This window comes from Budorcas taxicolor, chromosome 11, assembly GCF_023091745.1.
Source record: "Budorcas taxicolor isolate Tak-1 chromosome 11, Takin1.1, whole genome shotgun sequence".
Taxonomy (NCBI): domain Eukaryota; kingdom Metazoa; phylum Chordata; class Mammalia; order Artiodactyla; family Bovidae; genus Budorcas; species Budorcas taxicolor.
In genome coordinates this window covers 10012285-10030063 of record NC_068920.1, presented here as the reverse complement: position 1 = coordinate 10030063, position 17779 = coordinate 10012285, and the positions used below count along the sequence as shown (strand labels likewise).

The 17779-nt window shown below is 51.8% G+C and overlaps 1 pseudogene; it reads right to left on the bottom strand.

Moving 5' to 3' along the window:
* Positions 1–10140: 10140 nt before the first annotated feature.
* On the bottom strand, positions 10141–17545 carry LOC128055996 (serpin B6-like; annotated as a pseudogene).
* Between the last annotated feature and the right edge of the window lie 234 nt (positions 17546–17779).

The window sequence follows — 17779 nt, the reverse complement described above, 5'->3', positions numbered from 1 at the left end:
GGCAGCCACACACAAATTCCCCAAGAAAGTCCCCGGCAGACACTTCACTCTGGACAGACTTTATGGAGGAGCTTCCGTGTTCTCCACTAGGTGACCAGCCTTAGGACAGCCTCATTCTCCTTGACTGGATTTTGTGTCCATACCATCAATCGCAGTGTCTGGACAGATTTCTAAAGGGATGGTGAGGCTTCCTGGGGGATGCGATTATGTACAAATGTTAAAGCTCTTCAGCCAGATGCAGAGGGAAACAGCATTTTAGATGCAGGTCTGTCTGGTGATGTCAGAGAACAGGTCCTCTGAGAATGGCCTGAGAGGGTCCGGGAGGTGGCGGTGGGGGGAAGGTACATGTGTCCCAGAGGGGATTGAGGAGAAGACAGTGGCAGGAAGGAGCCTTGAAATCCAGGCCAGATCGGGAAGGGCCTGAACCCAGCACACGGAGCCCAGAGAAGGGCGCCCAGTGGGTCCGGGTTCCGCACATGAAGTGCTGGGCAGTCAGCTCCCTTGCTCCCTGCAGCCCGGTCCTCAAGCGTTTTAGCTTCTGTAAAGAAACAGGAGGTGGCCGGGAGGAGGAGCCCCGAGCCCAGGAAGGTGTCCCAGTGTTCGGCAACACAGAAAGACAGATCAGGTTGATGGTTAAAAATGAATGTTGATTAACCAGGCGATTTCTGGATCACGAGGCTGACCCAGCACCACCCCCAGTGAGGTCAAGCCCCCGAAATGGCACCAGGAGCTGAGATGAAGGATGTGTGAGTCACAGAGGCGCCCTTGGCTCTGCAGCCCAGTCAGAGGGCCGGGACCCCTCCTCCCGCTCACTAATCTCACCCCACAGCCACCCTGCGTGTCACATGGCAGAAAATCTGGACTTCAAGTATGGCTGTACGGAGGGTTTTTTCCCAGACCAAGGAATTTTATGAAAAGTACAGAGATCGAAAGCTTCAGTTTCACAAAGAAGTTTTTCTCTAAAATCCCTGTTCAGTCCTAATGTGGATTTATGACGCAGAGGAACGGATCAGGTTGGACCTAAACAGACACTCAAGAAGCCAATCAAATGATAGGGGTAAAATTTCCTGAGACTCAGAATGAAGCAATCACAGTGTGCCTCAGAAAGGGGTAAGAGGTTCTGGGTGGGGCAGTGAGGGTGGCAGTGACCTGCCCAGGAACGGAGAGCTGGGAAGGGAGGACCCAGGGTGGTCCCCCTACAGGACAGCGGGAACAGGGAGTCGGGGGGATGCACAGGCTGGGGTACAAGGGGTAGGCTCATGGGAGTGACGCCAGGGATGGGGGCCTCAGAAACAAGAAAGGAGGCAGACATAATTCAGAAGCAATATTCAAATTCAAAATCAGAGTTTCACACGTGTATCTCTCAGCCACGTTTAAGACATGTGCCAGTGTTGCTCGTATTTCCTTTTCATGAATGTCTGAACCTGACTTGCTGACAGCAGTTACACCTATTTGCTCCACAGAATTGGTGGGCAGTTTCCAGAAGACACTGGGTGTCACATTTGTTAACCTCAGCGAGAAGTGATGGGAAGTGCCAGGGTCCAGCCTCGGTGGATCCAGGGTAATTCGAAGCGGAGATGGAATCGGCGTCCTAGGAAAAAGCTATTTAATTAGAAGTATAAAGAGAGATTAGAAAAGAATAGTGTAGTAGGAAAATTAGTGGAGAAAAAGATGCTGAATAACTTTGTTTACATGGGAGTCCAATAAAACCTCAAGACAAGAGGCTTGCACCACCTACGTAGGCCAGCGGCGCCTGCTTGAATAGCGGAGGGTGCCCCACCTTGGGCCCCCTCTCGCGTGGGTCTTGGAAACCAGGGCAAAATTAGCAGGCTTGGCAAGCACTCACGCTCCAGATGGGAATTCAGCCAGAAAAACGGAGAACAAGAAAGAACGACTTGGGGGAATCAGTCTTTCCAGAGACTGATCCGTTTCCTTTATTTTCAGGTTTGCTTATATACCTTTTGTTACACATAGAGACAAATGGAAATTTTAAAGTCACGCGGGGGTCAGCAGTCCTGACCTTTATCAAAATCAGGTGCTTCATATAAATGTATACAAAAAGGTCTTAGGGGTTTTTACATCATCTTCTGGCCAAGGGGCCTGCTAACATTTTATGATCCTTTCTTTCTGATAACAATCAGTCAACCAGAAAACTTATTTTCCAGGGGTGATTTTTCTTATACCAGGCACCACCCTCTGAAGGTACCGGATAAAATTGCATTCCTATAGGGTTAGGGTGTAGTGGGTTACAGTTAAGAGAAGAATGTACTCAGCCTAAGGTCAATATGATTAATCTTAAAGGTTAATACTTATTTCTCCTATATGCTAGTTATATTTATTATAAGGGCAGGGAATATGGAGACTTAGCAGCAAATATTGGCCCAACTAATGAAAACCCTTCACCAGTATAATTTCTAACCAACCCACTATACTAATAATTTCTAACTTCCTAAAAATATCTGCCTTTAGTAAGTTTAAAATATCTCATGCCTCTCACAGTTGGGAAGCTGTAAACAATCACATGTGGCCAGACGAACCTGTTCAGGCAGGATAGATAATCTTCAGAGGAGTTTGTAAGTTGAAACACTCTTGTCACACCCAGGAATTTTTATTGACTGGAGCTGCAAGCTAACTCCTTCTCTGAAAGAGGTGCCGGGGGACAGCCCCCTGTAAAGTCGGAAGTGTAGGTGAGAGAATGAAACAGTAAATTGGCAGATTCTGGTTTTGGGGGCAGATGCTCGGGAACAGGGCGTTTCCAGAGGCTCAATCCCACCTTTGTGTATGCCGAAGCCTCCTTCCTCATGACCTTTGCCATGGACGGAGGTCCTCACACCGGCTCCAGGCAGGGAAGCTTGGTAAATATCTGTCTCCACCTCTGTTGATGCGAAATACTAAAAGGGACTTTGCACGTCACCCACTAGGCCCCCAAAGAGAAACCTCCAGACACATCGCTGTGCTGGAGATGTGGTGGGTTCCGACGTGAAAGGGGCCCGATTACGTGTCCAGGCAGCACCGCTGACAAGTGGGGTCAGATGACCATTCCTGACGTGGCTCCTGTGCCCCTCCACTAGAGGCCAGCTGCGCCTCCCTCCATTAGGACAACAGAAACACCTCCGGGTGTGCTACCTGTCTTCAAGGGGCACAGTGCCCACCAGCTGATAATGATGTCACAGACTCATTCAGCCCAGGAGGGCACAAACCACGATAATCGGAGGAAGATAGGAAAATCTCTTTGGGCTGAATCTAACCTGGCCTGGGGAATACAGGGAAGAGCATATATAGAAATGAAAGTGAAAATGCTTCACCAGCAATTTCACAGAATTTTCCAGACCCAGCGGAGACTTTGTCACAATGAGAGTTTAGGTGATTCCTGTATCCCCTACCACCCTGACCCCCACCCCAGCCAGAGATTACCTGCTCCATGAGCAGAACCAGGACCCCGGGGAAGCCCAGCTGGGATCCCTGGATGCATCTCAGGCGAACGTGCACACACCCTGGCGCTAAGTGCTGTTGTTGATCACATTACATGTGAATTACATACATGATATGGAGCGTATGTTAATGTCCTGCATACAGCGAGGTTCCAGGACACATTCACCCTGAGTTTGTGGTGATCGGCTATCAGAAACCAAGACACCTGTTTACTCACAGGCAGTCAGTCCTGGCTGCCCGGGCTCATAACCAGTGACTCTGGGCAACAGGCCCCGGTGGCGAGAGCCCTTGTCCCTTGACACCCACCACCAACACTTCTCTGAGCTGGAACCACGCACACTCAGCTCTCAGAGCCTCAGAGCCGCATGCCAGGGGCAGGGCAGGCGTGACCCAGCTCTAAGCAGGGGGAGACGTGGCTGAGGAATCAGGTGAGTCTGAGCCGAGAACCGCGGAGAGCCCCCGACTGCTGCTGGCCCGCCTTCAGGTGGCTGTTTGCACCACCATCCAGAACAGATATCCGCAGATAAAGAATGCAGTTCTCAGCGAAGAAGAGCCACATTTAAGTCCCCATGTCCTGAACTGGTTTGCCAGAAGTTTTACCTTCATTTTCCGTTCAAAGGATTCCTTAACAAAAAAACCCCTTGTTCAGTTCAGCAGGGACCCTCAGTCATGTCCAAGTCTTTGTGACCCCATGGAGTGCAGCACACCAGGCGTCCCTGTCCATCACCGATTCCCGGAGCTTGCTCAAACTCATCAAGTTGGTGACGCCATGCAACCGTCTCATCCTCTGTCACCCCCTTCTCCTCCAGCCCTCAGTCTTTCCCAGCATCAGGGTCTTGTCCAATGAGTCAGGTGTTTGCATCTGGTGGCCAAAATATTGGAGCTTCAGCTTCAACATCAGTCCTTCCAATATTCAGGACTGATTTCCTTTAAGATCGACTGGTTTGATCTCCTTGCAGTCAAAGGGACTTTCCAGAACCTTCTGCAACACCACAGTTCAGAAGCATCAATTCTTTGACGCTCAGTCTTCATTATGATCCAACCCTCCTATCCATATATGACTATGTGAAAAACCATAGCTTTACCTTTGTCAGAGATTACCTGCTCCCTGGATTAACCTTTGTCAGTAAAGAAAACTACCTTCATGGCAACATCTTGTTTGAGGTCAGACCAATTAACTGGTCCTCTGACCCAGTCAAGTTGACGCACAAAATTAACTGTCACACTGGGCTACCTCGTTTTTCTGGTGGTCATGTATGGATGGGAGAGCTGGACCATAAAGAAAGCTGAGCACCGACGAATTGATGCTTTTGACCTGTGGTGTTGTAAAAGACTCTTGAGAGTCCCTTGCACTGCAAGGAGATCCAACCAATCCATCCTAAAGGAAATCAGTGCTGAATGTTCACTGGAAGGACTGATGCTGTGGCTGAAACTCTGATAGTTTGGCCACCTGATACGAAGATCTGACTCACTGGAAAAGACCCTGACACTGGGAGAGATTGAAGGAAGGAGGGGCAGGGACGGCACAGGTGAGATGGATGGATGGCATCACCGACTTGATGGACATGAGGTTGAGTAAGCTCCGGGAGCTAGTGATGGACGGGGAGGCCTGGCGTGCTGCAGTCCATGGGCTTGCAAAGAGTCAGACACGACTGAGCAACTAAACTGGGTTACCTGTTTCTCTCATGGAAACACAGGCTGTGTGGAGTTGAAAAGCCAACTATGGAAATATCCTGACCAAAATGTGTATATATTTTAATGTGAAAAGACTGGATTGAGAAGATCTTTCATTCCTCAGGATTTGCTTTGCGCTTGCCTGGTACTCAGCATCTGAAAAAAGACTATTTTTCTCCATAAAAAATTCTGTAGTCCACGGCAGGACTGGCTCCGTAATTTGCAGGGCTGGTGCAAAATGAGAATGCAGGACCCTCTGCTCAAAAGCTAAAAAGACTCTGAAGACAATGAAAGCAGAGCACTGAGCTGGGGGTCCTTCTGGGGGGCCCAGGGAGGCCCACCGGCCACCCCTCCTTGAAGCCAGAGCTGGTCACAGACAAGATCAACCGGGAGGACAGTAAGTGACGGCGAGCGTGGCTCAGTCACGTCTGACTGTCTGCGACCCTGAGTTTGTGGGATTCTCTAGGCTGGAATCCTGGAGTGGGGAGCCAGTATCTCCCGGGGACCTTCCTAACCCAGGCATCGAAGCCCGGTCTCCTGCGCTGCATGGCTCCAGCTCCCACCCCTGGTTCCCAGCGCTCAGGCCTCAGGCTGCTGTTCTCCTGCTGACCCAGGAGGGCTCCACTCGGACGTTCCCGGCAGGACCCCCCCGCCCCCCCCCCCCGGTGCCTACCTGCCTGACATCCTCATCTGGACGCAAAGGAGCCTCCAGCTCGGCTCGCACACTGGCGGCTCGTGTCCCCTCCGCCTGCTCCATCTGTACGTTCCCACCTCTGCTCATGGCGACACCACTCATCCCTGCCGTGTCCTGGGAGCCTGGCCTTCCCACCCCACAGCTGACCATGAACAACCATGTGGGCTCTGGTTTTAGAGACAACGCTGCCCCTGGTGGCTCAGGGGCAAATAACCCGCCTTCCAATGCAGGAGACACAGGCTCCAGTCCTGGTCTGGGAAGACCCCACAGCCCAGGGGCTTCTAAGCCCACGGGCCACAGCTACTGAGCCTGGGCTGAGAGCCCGGGAGCCGCAGCTCCTACAGTCACGGGCCCGGAGCCCAAGCTCTGCAGCAGGAGAAGCACCAGCAGGAGAAGCCCGAGCCCTGAGCCCAGAGGGCCTCCGCCACGGCAGCGGCAGGAAAGGCTGAGCGGCACGGAGACCCGCACAGCCGAGTAAATAGATACAAGGATCAGAAAACCACAAGGCAATCTCACTTGTGCTTCCTACCCCCGCCACTCTCAGCCCAGCCACCGTCCTCAGGAAAACTTCCAAGTAACCTCCCGGGTCCTGCACATGGGCCCAAGGGGTTCTGGGGCATCAGAGCCACTGTGAGAGGCCACGGGCTCTGTGAGAGTCAGAGGAGGGACACAGGAACCAGGAACCCGGGTCATGGAGACCGCTAGGGAGGCTCCTGGACGCCCTGCAGAGAAAGGCGTCTGTGTAGGTAGCTCCTGACGGGAGGGGTCAGACGGTAGGATCCAGGCCCATGAGTGTCACAGCCACAGTCTGGAGTTTGAACTGGGTCTCAGGAGTTCTATGAGGCCCAGAGACCTACAAGCTGTCCCATAGGATGTGTGATACAAGACGGAAGGAAGACCCGCCGCATGGACTGCCCCTGATGATACAGCAGAGGGGAGCATGGGGAGAGGAAGCCAGGGTTTGCCCAGATCCACATCGGCCACCAAGGCCACAAGAGGCTCAAGTTCCTTAAGGTCAGCCTTACATGACCACTGGAAAAACCACAGCCTTAAGTAGATGGACCTTTGTTGGCAAAGTAATGTCTCTGCTTTTCAATATGCTCTCTAGGTTGGTCATAACTTTCCTTCCAAGGAGTAAGCGTCTTTTAATTTCATGGCTGCAATCACCATCTGCAGTGATTTTGGAGCCCAGAAAAATAAAGTCTGACACCATTTCCACTGTTTCCCCATCTATTTCCCATGGAGTGATGGGACCAGATGCCATGATCTTCGTTTTCTGAATGTTGAGCTTTAAGCCAACTTTTTCACTCTCCTCTTTCACTTTCATCAAGAGGCTTTTTAGTTCCTCTTCACTTTCTGCCGGAAGGGTGGTGTCATCTGCATATCTGAGGTGATTGATATTTCTCCCGGCAATCTTGATTCCAGCTTGTGCTTCTTCCAGCCCAGCATTTCTCATGATGTACTCTGCAAATAAGTTCAATAAGCAGAGTGAAATATACAGCCTTGACGCACTCCTTTTCCTATTTGAAACCAGTCTGTAGAAAGGCAATGCCAAAGAATGCTCAACTACCGCACAATTGCACTCATCTCACATGCTAGTAAAGTAATGCTCAAAATTCTCCAAGCCAGACTTCAGCAACACGTAATCGTGAACTTCCAGATGTTCAAGCTGGTTTTAGAAATGGCAGAGGAACCAGAGATCAAATTGCCAACATCCGCTGGATCATGGAAAAAGCAAGAGTATTCCAGAAAAACATCTATTTCTGCTTTATTGACTATGCCAAAGCCTTTGACTGTGTGGATCACAATAAACTGTGGAAAATTCTGAAAGAGATGGGAATACCAGAGCACCTGACCTGCCTGTTGAGAAACCTATATGCAGGTCAGGAAGCAAGAGTTAGAACTGGATATGGAACAACAGACTGATTCCAAATAGGAAAAAGAGATACATAGGGGACATGAAATCCTTCTAAAGTCAATTAAAACTCAAAAGATTTTGAAGTGTTACCTTTTCCAACTAGTTTTCCATATTGATTACTTTTCAAAAAGTAGCATTGTATCTGAAAAATATTTCCCTATCTGGTTGACTCTGAAGGATCCTGCCAAAAAACAAAGAAAAACAAGGCAATGATCTCCCCGACCCAGGAATGTAATGAGTATCAGCATAGTGTCCATGCAATCACACTCACCTTATAAGAGGTTTTCTGGAAGCTATTTCAGAAGTTTTCCAACACTGTCCAGAAGGGAGGAGGTGTCCATGTTTTTCAAAGTGTTTATTTCCTAATCTGCCTTTCAGCTCTAGAGAAGAAATAGAGTTGGTCCTGGCAAGCACACCCCAACAGGTCTGGGTCACCCGTCAGAGCACCATCTCCCACCACCACCAAGGTCAGTCCCCCTTGGCCTCCTAACCCTCAGCCCAGTGAGCCGTGTCCGGGTATTGTTAGCAAAAGACCGTGCCTGCAGCTCTGCCTGCGGGCACTCAGATGCCATTTCTCAGCAGCCTACAAAGAGCAATGCTGAGCATGGCCCTGTTCTGCAAAGCTTTCTGGAACTTTGAAGACCTTCTCCCTCTAAACTTGTTTCTTCCGTAACTTTGAAAAACCTTTCTTTAAACTTGATTTTTCCTTAACTTTGAGGACCTTCTCCCTCTAAACTGGTTTCCCCCATGAATGCTCCGTCCCTCCATAATGAAGATTGTCAACTCAAATAGCAGGGACGTCTCGGCCTCTCCCACGAGCGTGGCACTGGGCTGGGCGCTGGGCACCTGGCTGAGGACACAACCTCCGACCTGAGGTGCCTCACAGGTGATGAGAACACCAGACGTGCTCAGAAGTAATTCCTAGTTGTTTTGAGAAAATATCTACATGGTGGCAGCTACACACAAATTCCCCAAGGAAGTCCCGGGCAGATACTTTACTCCGGACAGACTTTATGTAGGAGCTTCCATGTTCCCCACTAGGTGACCGGCCTTAGGACAACCTCATTCTCGTTGACTTGGTTTTGTGTCCATGCCTCAACTGCAGTGTCTGGACAGATTTCCAAAGGGATGGTGAGGCTTCCTGGGGGATACGATTATGCACAAATGTTAAAGCTCTTCAGGGAGACGCAGAGGGAAACAGCATTTTAGATGCAGGTCTGCCCGGTGATGTCAGAGAACAGGTCCTCTGAAAATGACCTGGGAGGTTCCGGGAGGTGGCGGTAGGGGTTGGGGGCATGTGTCCTGGTGGAGAATGAGAAGACAGTGGCAGGAAGGAGCCTTGAAATCCAGGCCAGATCGGGAAGGGCCTGCACCCAACACACAGAACCCAGAGAAGGGCGCCTGGTGGTTCCAGGTTCTACACATGAAGTGCTTGGCAGTCGGCTCCCCTGCTCCCTGCAGCCCGGGCCTCAAGTTTTTAGCTTCTGTAAAGAAACAGGAGGTGGCCAGGAAGAGGAGCCCCGAGCCCAGGAAGGTGTCCCAGTGTTCAGCAACACAGAAAGACAGATCAGGTTGATGGTTAAAAATGAACGTTGATTAACCAGGCGATTCCTGGATCACGAGGCTGACCCAGAACCACTCCCAGTGAGGTCAAGACCCTGAAATGGAACCAGGAGCTCAGATGCAGGATGTGTGAGTCACAGAGGCGCCCTTGCTCTGCAGCCCAGTCAGAGGGCCGGGACCCCTCCTCCCACTCACTAATCTCACCCCACAGCCACCCTGCGTGTCACATGGCAGAAAGTGGGACTTCAAGTATGGCTGTACGGAGGGTTTTTCCCAGACCAAGGAATTTTATGAAAACTACCCAGATTGAAAGCTTCAGTTTCACAAAGAGGTTTCTCTCTACAAAACCTGTTCAATCCTAATGTGGATTTATGACGCAGAGGAAAGGACCAGGTTGGACCTAAAGAGACACTCAAGAAGCACATCGAATGATAGGGGTAAAATTCCCTGAGACTCAGAACTGAAGCAATCGCAGTGTGCCTCAGAAAGGGGTAAGAGGTCCTGGGTGGGGCGGCAAGGGTGGCGGTGACCTGCCCAGGAACAGTGAGCTGGGAAGGGAGGACCCGGGGTGGTCCCCCTACAGGACAGTGGGAACAGGGAGTCGGGGGAACGGACAGGCTGGGGTTCACACACAGAGACACACACAGACACAGACACACACACACACAGGCACACACACACACAGGCACAGACACACACACACACAGGCACACACACACACAGGCACACACACACACACACACAGGCGGTCTCGATCAGCCCTTTATTTGTGGACCTTCCTCAAGGTCACCTGGGGTTCCAGCTCTTCGCAGAGATCGGGGAGAATGGTGAGGGGCACAGGAGGGCCACAACCACCTTGTCACGGTAAGCAGAAGCGGCCGCAGAACAGGATGGCCCCGGTCTTGCCATGCTGGATGAAGAAGAGGAAGGGGCGGTTGGCACAGAACCGGTGCACGATGCCCAGGCTTTCATGATCCTGGCCCCTGAGGTGGCCGCGGCCTCCGTGCCCTCCTCGGTGACCTCCACGAAGGACTTGTGCACGACCTTGGACAGGTGCAGGCCTTGCTGGCACGACAATCCGATGAAATCGGCCCGGGTCACGTTGAAGGCATCGGTCATGCCCAGGCATTGGAGGACGCACTCTGTGTCATAACTCTCCTCCAGCGTGAAGCGGGGCAGGAACACCTCCACCTTCTCCTCGGCCAGCAGGTTTCGGCTTCATCCACGCAACGAATTTCTCGTAGGTCAGGGCCTTCTCGACCTGGAGAGAAAGTAAACATCTCAGGGTCTGCAGCAACGCTGCCTCGGAGACCATTCACTGTGACCCACACAACGTGCACTGCGGGCTGGGGGCGGCCTGCCGGCTGCACACGAGTTTCCGGAGCCCAGTGCCCGGCAGGGATCCAGACGAGACCTCGGGCTCTGGGGCCATGGCTGCCTGGTTACCGTGTACACGTCAGTGCTTTCACTGGGCAGCAGGATGACCATGTTCAGCTCTTGGCCGACGTAGGGAAGCACCAGAATCTGGGTGCTTATTTCTCTAATGTAGGTTATTTTACAGGTGGACTTCTTGAACATCATCTGCACAGGTTTCTCCACGTTCTATAAAGGAAATGGATAAACGTTAACTGAAACAAGACCCGTGGACACGCGGGACGAGTCATCAGAGCCGGCCCCCTGCGCCCACACACTCTGTCTTGTCTCCAGACGCCCCCAGCTTCGCGTCGTCAGCTCGTCTGCACGGCTCCAGCTCCCACCCCTGGTTCCCAGCGCTCAGGCCTCAGGCTGCTGTTCTCCTGCTGACCCAGGAGGGCTCCACTTGGACGTTCCCGGCAGGACCTCGCCCCTGGCTCCTGCCTGCCTGACATCTCATCTGGACGGAAAGGAGCCTCCAGCTCGGCTCGCACACTGGCGGCTCGTGTCCCCTCCGCCTGCTCCATCTGTACGTTCCCACCTCTGCTCATGGCAACACCACTCATCCCGCCGTCAAACCCTGTCGTGTCCTGGGAGCCTGGACTTCCCGCCCACAGCTGACCATGAACAACCATGTGGGCTCTGGTTTTAAAGACAACAGCGCTGCCTGGTGGCTCAGGGGCAAATAACCCGCCTTCCAATGCAGGAGACACAGGCTCCAGCCCTGGTCTGGGAAGACCCCACAGCCCAGGGGCTTCTAAGCCCAGGGGCCCAAAACTGAGCCTGGGCTGAGAGCCGGGGAGCCGCAGCTCCTGCAGTCATGGGCACAGAGCCCGAGCTCCGCACCAGGAGAAGCACCAGCAGGAGAAGCCCGAGCCCCGAGCCCAGAGGGCCTCCGCCTCGGCAGCAGCAGGAAAGGCTGAGCGGCAAGGAGCCCCACACAGCCGAGTAAATAGATACAAGGATCAGAAAACCACAAGGCAATCTCACTTGTGCTTCCTACCCCCGCCACTCTCAGCCCAGCCAGCGTCCTCAGGAAAACTTCCAAGTAACCTCCCGGGTCCTGCACACGGGCCCGAGGGGCTCTGGGGCATCAGAGCCACTGTGAGAGGCCACGGGCTCTGTGAGAGTCAGAGGAGGGACACAGGAACCAGGAACCCGGGTCATGGAGACCGCTAGGGAGGCTCCTGGACGCCCTGCAGAGAAAGGCGTCTGTGTAGGTATCTCCTGACGGGAGGGGTCAGACGGTAGGATCCTGGCCCATGGAGCATCACAGCCACGGTCTGGAGTTTGAACTGGATCTTGAGGGTTCTAGCAGGCCCAGAGACCCGCGAGCTGCCCCGTGGAATGTGCGATACAAGACAGTACACCCGCCGCACGGACCGCCCCTGATGACACAGCAGAGGAGGAGCAGGGGGAGAGGAAGCCAGGGTTTGCCCGGATCCACATCTGGGCCACCAAGGCCACAAGAGGCTCACGTTCCTGAAGGTCAGCCTCCTCGCCCGCTCCATAAACCAAGGCGACCCCAGGGACCGTTTCCAAGAACCTCCTTCACTTAATAAAACATTCTTGTTCACCTCGCTGACACTGAATGTTCTTTTCGTGGTGTGCTCTTTGGGAAATTGTTTAGCCCAGTTTCCTTTGAAGTAGACGGCATTCACAAGAACCAGATGTGTCATGGGGTTAAGTGAATTTTCAGGGAGTAAGTCTCTAATTTTACCTGCACGGAAGATTTAAAGGACCAGTTAGCTAACAGGGTTTCCTGGTGAGGTGCTGGGCAGGGTAGTTACTGGCCCGTCCCCTGGAGGAGTCAGTGCACAGACCAGAGGGTTCACTGTCCCCCAGACAACCACGTGCAGCGAGTTGTCCGTCTACTTGCTAAGTTGGGTCCCACTCTTTGTGACCCCATGGACTGTAGCCCACCAGGCTCCTGCATCCATGGGGTTCCCGAGGCAAGAATACGGGAGCAGGTTGCCATTTCCTCCTCCAGGGGATCTTTCTGACCCAGGGATCCAACCCGCCTATCCTGCTTTGGCAGGTGATTCTTTACCATCTGAGCCACCAGGGAGACCCATGCAGGGGGCCTGGCCTGAAAACAAAATCAAAAACCTTCAAGTCTCTGCTCAGAAAAATACCATGAGTTGCATAAAACACATAAAATGAACAAATAATAAGGGCAGAATCATTCACAGGGACAGAAAAAGGAATGTTCGGTCTACAGCGTGAGGGGACCCTCCTGAAGGGGAGAGGTCGAAGCCAGTGTGGAGAGCACCGAAACGAAGAAGCGCGGGTGGCCCAGGGCCTGACCGCGTGTCCTGCAGTGATGCTCAGCGACCCGCAGAGCACGCGCTCTGCTCGACAGGCAGGGAGGTGGCGCCGCATCCAGAGTCTTCCTTCCACCCTTTGTGAAAAGGCAGACTATAGGAACATTAACTGCAACAGCCAAAAGTCAAAGTGTGATTGCTCTGGAAGAGGTGCACTGAATATCGATGAGGAGGGGGAAAGCTAGAGAAATTGGTTGCTGATTAAATTTCAGAAGTGGATTTGAAAGTTCCACTTCTTTAGAGAAAAAAGCCATTTCTGTTTACATTCGATGGTCTTGAGAAGGAACTAATGGAAAATAAGACCGATTCAAATACTGTGCAAACAGAAGTAGTGACACGTCCTCACCTCCTGTCTTTTCGGCTACCCAGGTGTTTATGTGCTTCCTGGACTCCTCCTTAGCGCTGACAAAGTCCAGCTCTTCCATCTCTGCTTGGTAGAACACGCGGCAGGCATCTTTGAAACACTAGGAGAGACGGAATGACAGAATCACATGGCTACAGAAACAGACAGGGCCAACAGCTGACTTCTTCACCACGCGTAACCTCAACACAGATCATTTGACGGTTACTTTTGTAATGGACAAACGAATGTGCGCAATTAACCTTCAATCCGTGTCTCAGTTTTCAGCTACACTGAATAAATAACTGAGTAAAGCACAGGCTTCCCAGGTGGCACAGTGGTAAAGAATCTGCCTGCAAATGTTGGAGATGAGGGTTTGATCTCTTTGTGGGAAGATCCCTTGGAGAAGGAAATGGTAACCCGCTCCAGTATCCTTGCCTGGACAATCCCATGGACAGAGGAGCCTGGTGGGCTACAGTCCCTGGGGTCGCAAGGAGTCAGACACAACTGAGCGACTAAACAAGAACAACACAGCCATTCAGGGCAATGTGGCCACACTGCCGCCAGCACGCGTTCCGGGCTTCCCTCCTGTGTGACCCTGGAAAGGTCTCTGCGTCTCTCTGGTTCCTTGCCCCCTGGAAGCAAGGACGCAGTGGTAGCGACGTCTCAGAGGTGCTCTGAGGACTGGGAGAATAGCCTCTGTCCGATGACACGTGGCTAAGTTCTCCCCACACAGTGGACCCTGCATCTCGTGGTCCTGGTGCCTCATTTCATAGAACCCTCACATCATTCAGGCTCTGCCAACCTACTGCTCCACTCTTAATCGGGGCTTTTGAAAAAGATGTTAGTGTCTCAATCTAAGAAAATAGTCTGGAAGCAACGTGGTCGCCTCCAAGTCGATACCTCCTCATACCCTTGGTGATTTCAACAGCTTTTAAACACATCTGAAAACAAGGGCCTGCTTCTTAAATTACTGTTTAGTCAGTAATGACCAGTCAAAAAGCAAACTAAAGGAATATCTAATTATACACTGTGATTGATATTGGATCCTTGGAACACTCGATCACTATGAAATAACTGACAAATAATTCTCATCTTTTGATTTTATATTCCATATAAAAATGATGTTTCAAATATCCAGCAGCAAACAAAGGAAGTTAAAGAAAAGTAGCCAATTCTTTGTGTTTATTGGAAAATCTCTTTTCTGCATATGAAAGGCTCCTACAAAGATGACAATAAACCAGCATATAGCTAAGACTTACAAAAACAAGTAAACCAGATTGTAAAAAAATTCACACCAAGCTGTACAAGCCTCATAAATATTAGCCTCAATGACTGTATTCATTTTACACCACCTGTTTTATAAGAGTGAATTTAGAGTCTGAAACAAGTGTGGAAAAAAACGAAAAGAATCATATAACAGAAAAAGATCGCTATCCTAACATACAAATAACTGATTAAAAAAAAAAAAAGACCTAAAACTCAAAAGTAAAACTACACAAAGGACCTATAAATAGGCAATTTTCAGACAAGTAGCAAATGTTTCATCAACATGAAAAGCTGCTCAGTCTCATGAACAATCAAAATATTAAAGGCTCAGGCCTGTAGCGCTGAGCAGAGGGTGGACATGCCCACCCGCTACCCTTCCTAAGGACGACAGGAAAGGGCTGCAGCTGTCGGCGTAGGAATGAGGCAGAATTCACTGAGATCTGAGAGCCTCCCTCTGTCGCTTCTTTCTAAAGTCCATCTGAGTAGCACCCACGCACAGGACAGAACCACACACACACGATCCCTGCCGGCTCGGCCTGGGCTGGGCCCCACCCCACTCCCAATCTGGGGCTGGCGGCTGCGTCTCAGTTAGCCACCCCTGAGCACGCCGCCCACCACCTTGAGAAAGGGTGAGGCGGACACACACTGCTGCTGAGCCTGAAGCTCCGTCACTGTGGCCACCAGATACGAAGAGCAGACCCATCGGAAAAGACCCTGGTGCTGGGAAGGATCAAAGGCAAAGGAGAAGGGGCCGACAGAGGATGAGGGGTTGGATGCATCACCAACTCAATGGACATGACTCTGGGCAAACTCTGGGATGTAAAGAGGACAGAAGAGCCTGGCCTGCTACAGCCCACGGGGTCGGAAAGAGTTGGACACGGCTCAGCAACTGAACAACAACAGGCAAAAAGGTAGTAAGATGCAGACTTTCTCCGTGTACAGGGGACAAGCCCTGATATGGGGCGTGGGGGCAGGGCGGGGACGAGAGTGGGAGGACTCTGGCCTTGTCTGCATTTTGTACAATAAGAACACACTAACAGATGACTTGAGGTGGGTACGAAAAATATTTTAAAATCAGGAAAGCTCTGTAATTAAATAGAACCAGAGTAAAGAAGAAAAAACTTAAAAAAAAATTCTGCACACGAAAAGATAATCAAAATATTTACATGTATAAGCGAAATGAGCAAGTCTGACAATGCACAAAATATTTCCAACGTGTGAAAAACAACACCAGAAATATTCTATTCGATCACTCCCCTGTTTAGGCCAACTCACCTGCAAGTGTGGTATGATCTGTGTTAGTTCTCTGACAATCAACTCATTGAAGCTTCAGGAACACGTGAACAGGGCTGTTACAGGGCTCCTCTTACAGGCAATGACCGAACGGTTCCAGGAAGCATGAGGTCGTGACTGGGGTCCCACACCCTGCCCACCGTGTGGGTCTCAGCCCACAAGGCCTCTCTGCACCACAAGGCCTGCCTCCCGTCTCCACACAACCTCGGTCTCTACCTGCTTCGGGCAATCAGGAGTATGACTTACCGAGAGGAAATCGTAAGACTTCTGTCCAAAAAGCCTGTTGGCGGTTCTGAGCAAGTACTGTGTACCGGTCCTATTAACTTCACTGAGAAGCTTCTGGAAACCCTGGTGGACATCCTCACCTCCGCCACTGCTCTTGCTTAAAGAAAGGGTCTGAAATCAAAAACAGATAAAAACCCACAGCTGCAGTACACCCTGACTACAGGAGAGCGAGGCCTGTCTGTCAGCACGGCCCATGGGATTCGAATCACAGACAGCAGCTCACGGGCCAAAGAAAGAGCGTCGGCTGCCACCCAGAACCGGCTTCCCGAATGTACCTGGCACATCTGGGCTGCGGTGTTGCCCCTGGCCCCCATGAGGACCATGGCCAGGGCAGAGGAGAGGCTTAGGGGCGAGATAAACACATTTTTCGAGTTGTCCTCACCCAGCTTTTTCAGAAGGGTCAAGGCAAAGGTGCCGTTTGATGCTGACAGCTCATCCATGGTAGCGAGGCTGAAAGGATGGATTTAAAATCAGTGTCACGCAAATTCAGGCCACAGGTCGACCGCGTCTCACTCTGCTCTTAACTGTTGTTAGCAATGACGCTCTGCTTCGATCGGCAAACAGGTACACGCACAAAACTCGGTTTCCTCAGGGCCTCAGACCCCCCTGTGGGCTTCTGACATGTGAACACGGCTGAGAGCCAGCGCTGATACAGAGAGGGCGCTGGGACACGATCTGGGAGGGTTGGGAAGGTACTGCTGGCTTTTGGTCCCATTTCTAGACTGTTCGCTGTGTTTGGGGCCTCTAGGTACGATTTTATAACAAGAATCATTCAAAATGATCAATCCAAACACACAGTTACACAAGTTGAACGTTATGTAAAGAGAGAGAAAGACCCCGCTTAGCATAAGCTGAAGCCTTGAGATAAAAGAGAAGTAAATCCCATCCAAAGAAGCATGAAAGCCTCGAAGACAAGCCCCCTGATGCCAAGGTCTCCTCCTCTGGGAGCTCCAACTGTGCCAAAGCCCAAACCCAGGGCCCCGTGCCCAGGCCCAGGGCCTGCTCACCCCGCTCGGGACAAGGCCTGGGGACGCGCCCACGTTCACCTCCAGGGCCTGGCCTCAGAGGTCGACAGCCCCGCCACGGAGGGCATTTGGTCCAGAACAGGACACTGTGGGGCTGGGTGGAGGAATGTGCGGGTTCAGGGCCTCTCTGCCAGGTGAGAAGGGATGACAGCTGAGAGATCCCCAGTTCTTCCACAGAAAGCACCATCAGTCCTAGATACCGACCTGGGAGAAACAAGCAAGTGACCCGAGGACAGGGCCCGAAGCTGCAGGGCGTGCAGGCTGGCAGCCCCGCTCCGGGCCCTGCATCAGCTCCCTGATTTCTGCTCCCTGCATGAGGACGGGGACGCACCAGGTAATCTGTGCTCCTGATGGGTGCAGGGCAGCTCACCCCAGAACACTCCACTGCAGCACACTGATTGCTCTGAAGTAAAGCGACTTGAGAAACAGCTGGTGCAGAAAGCATACGCTGCCCTTCTTCTGTTCCCCCTGGAGCTGAAAATAAATCTCCCCATGGAAATACCCTCCCTGTACCAGGAGGCAGAGAGACATCTTTATGGCCAAGGAGGG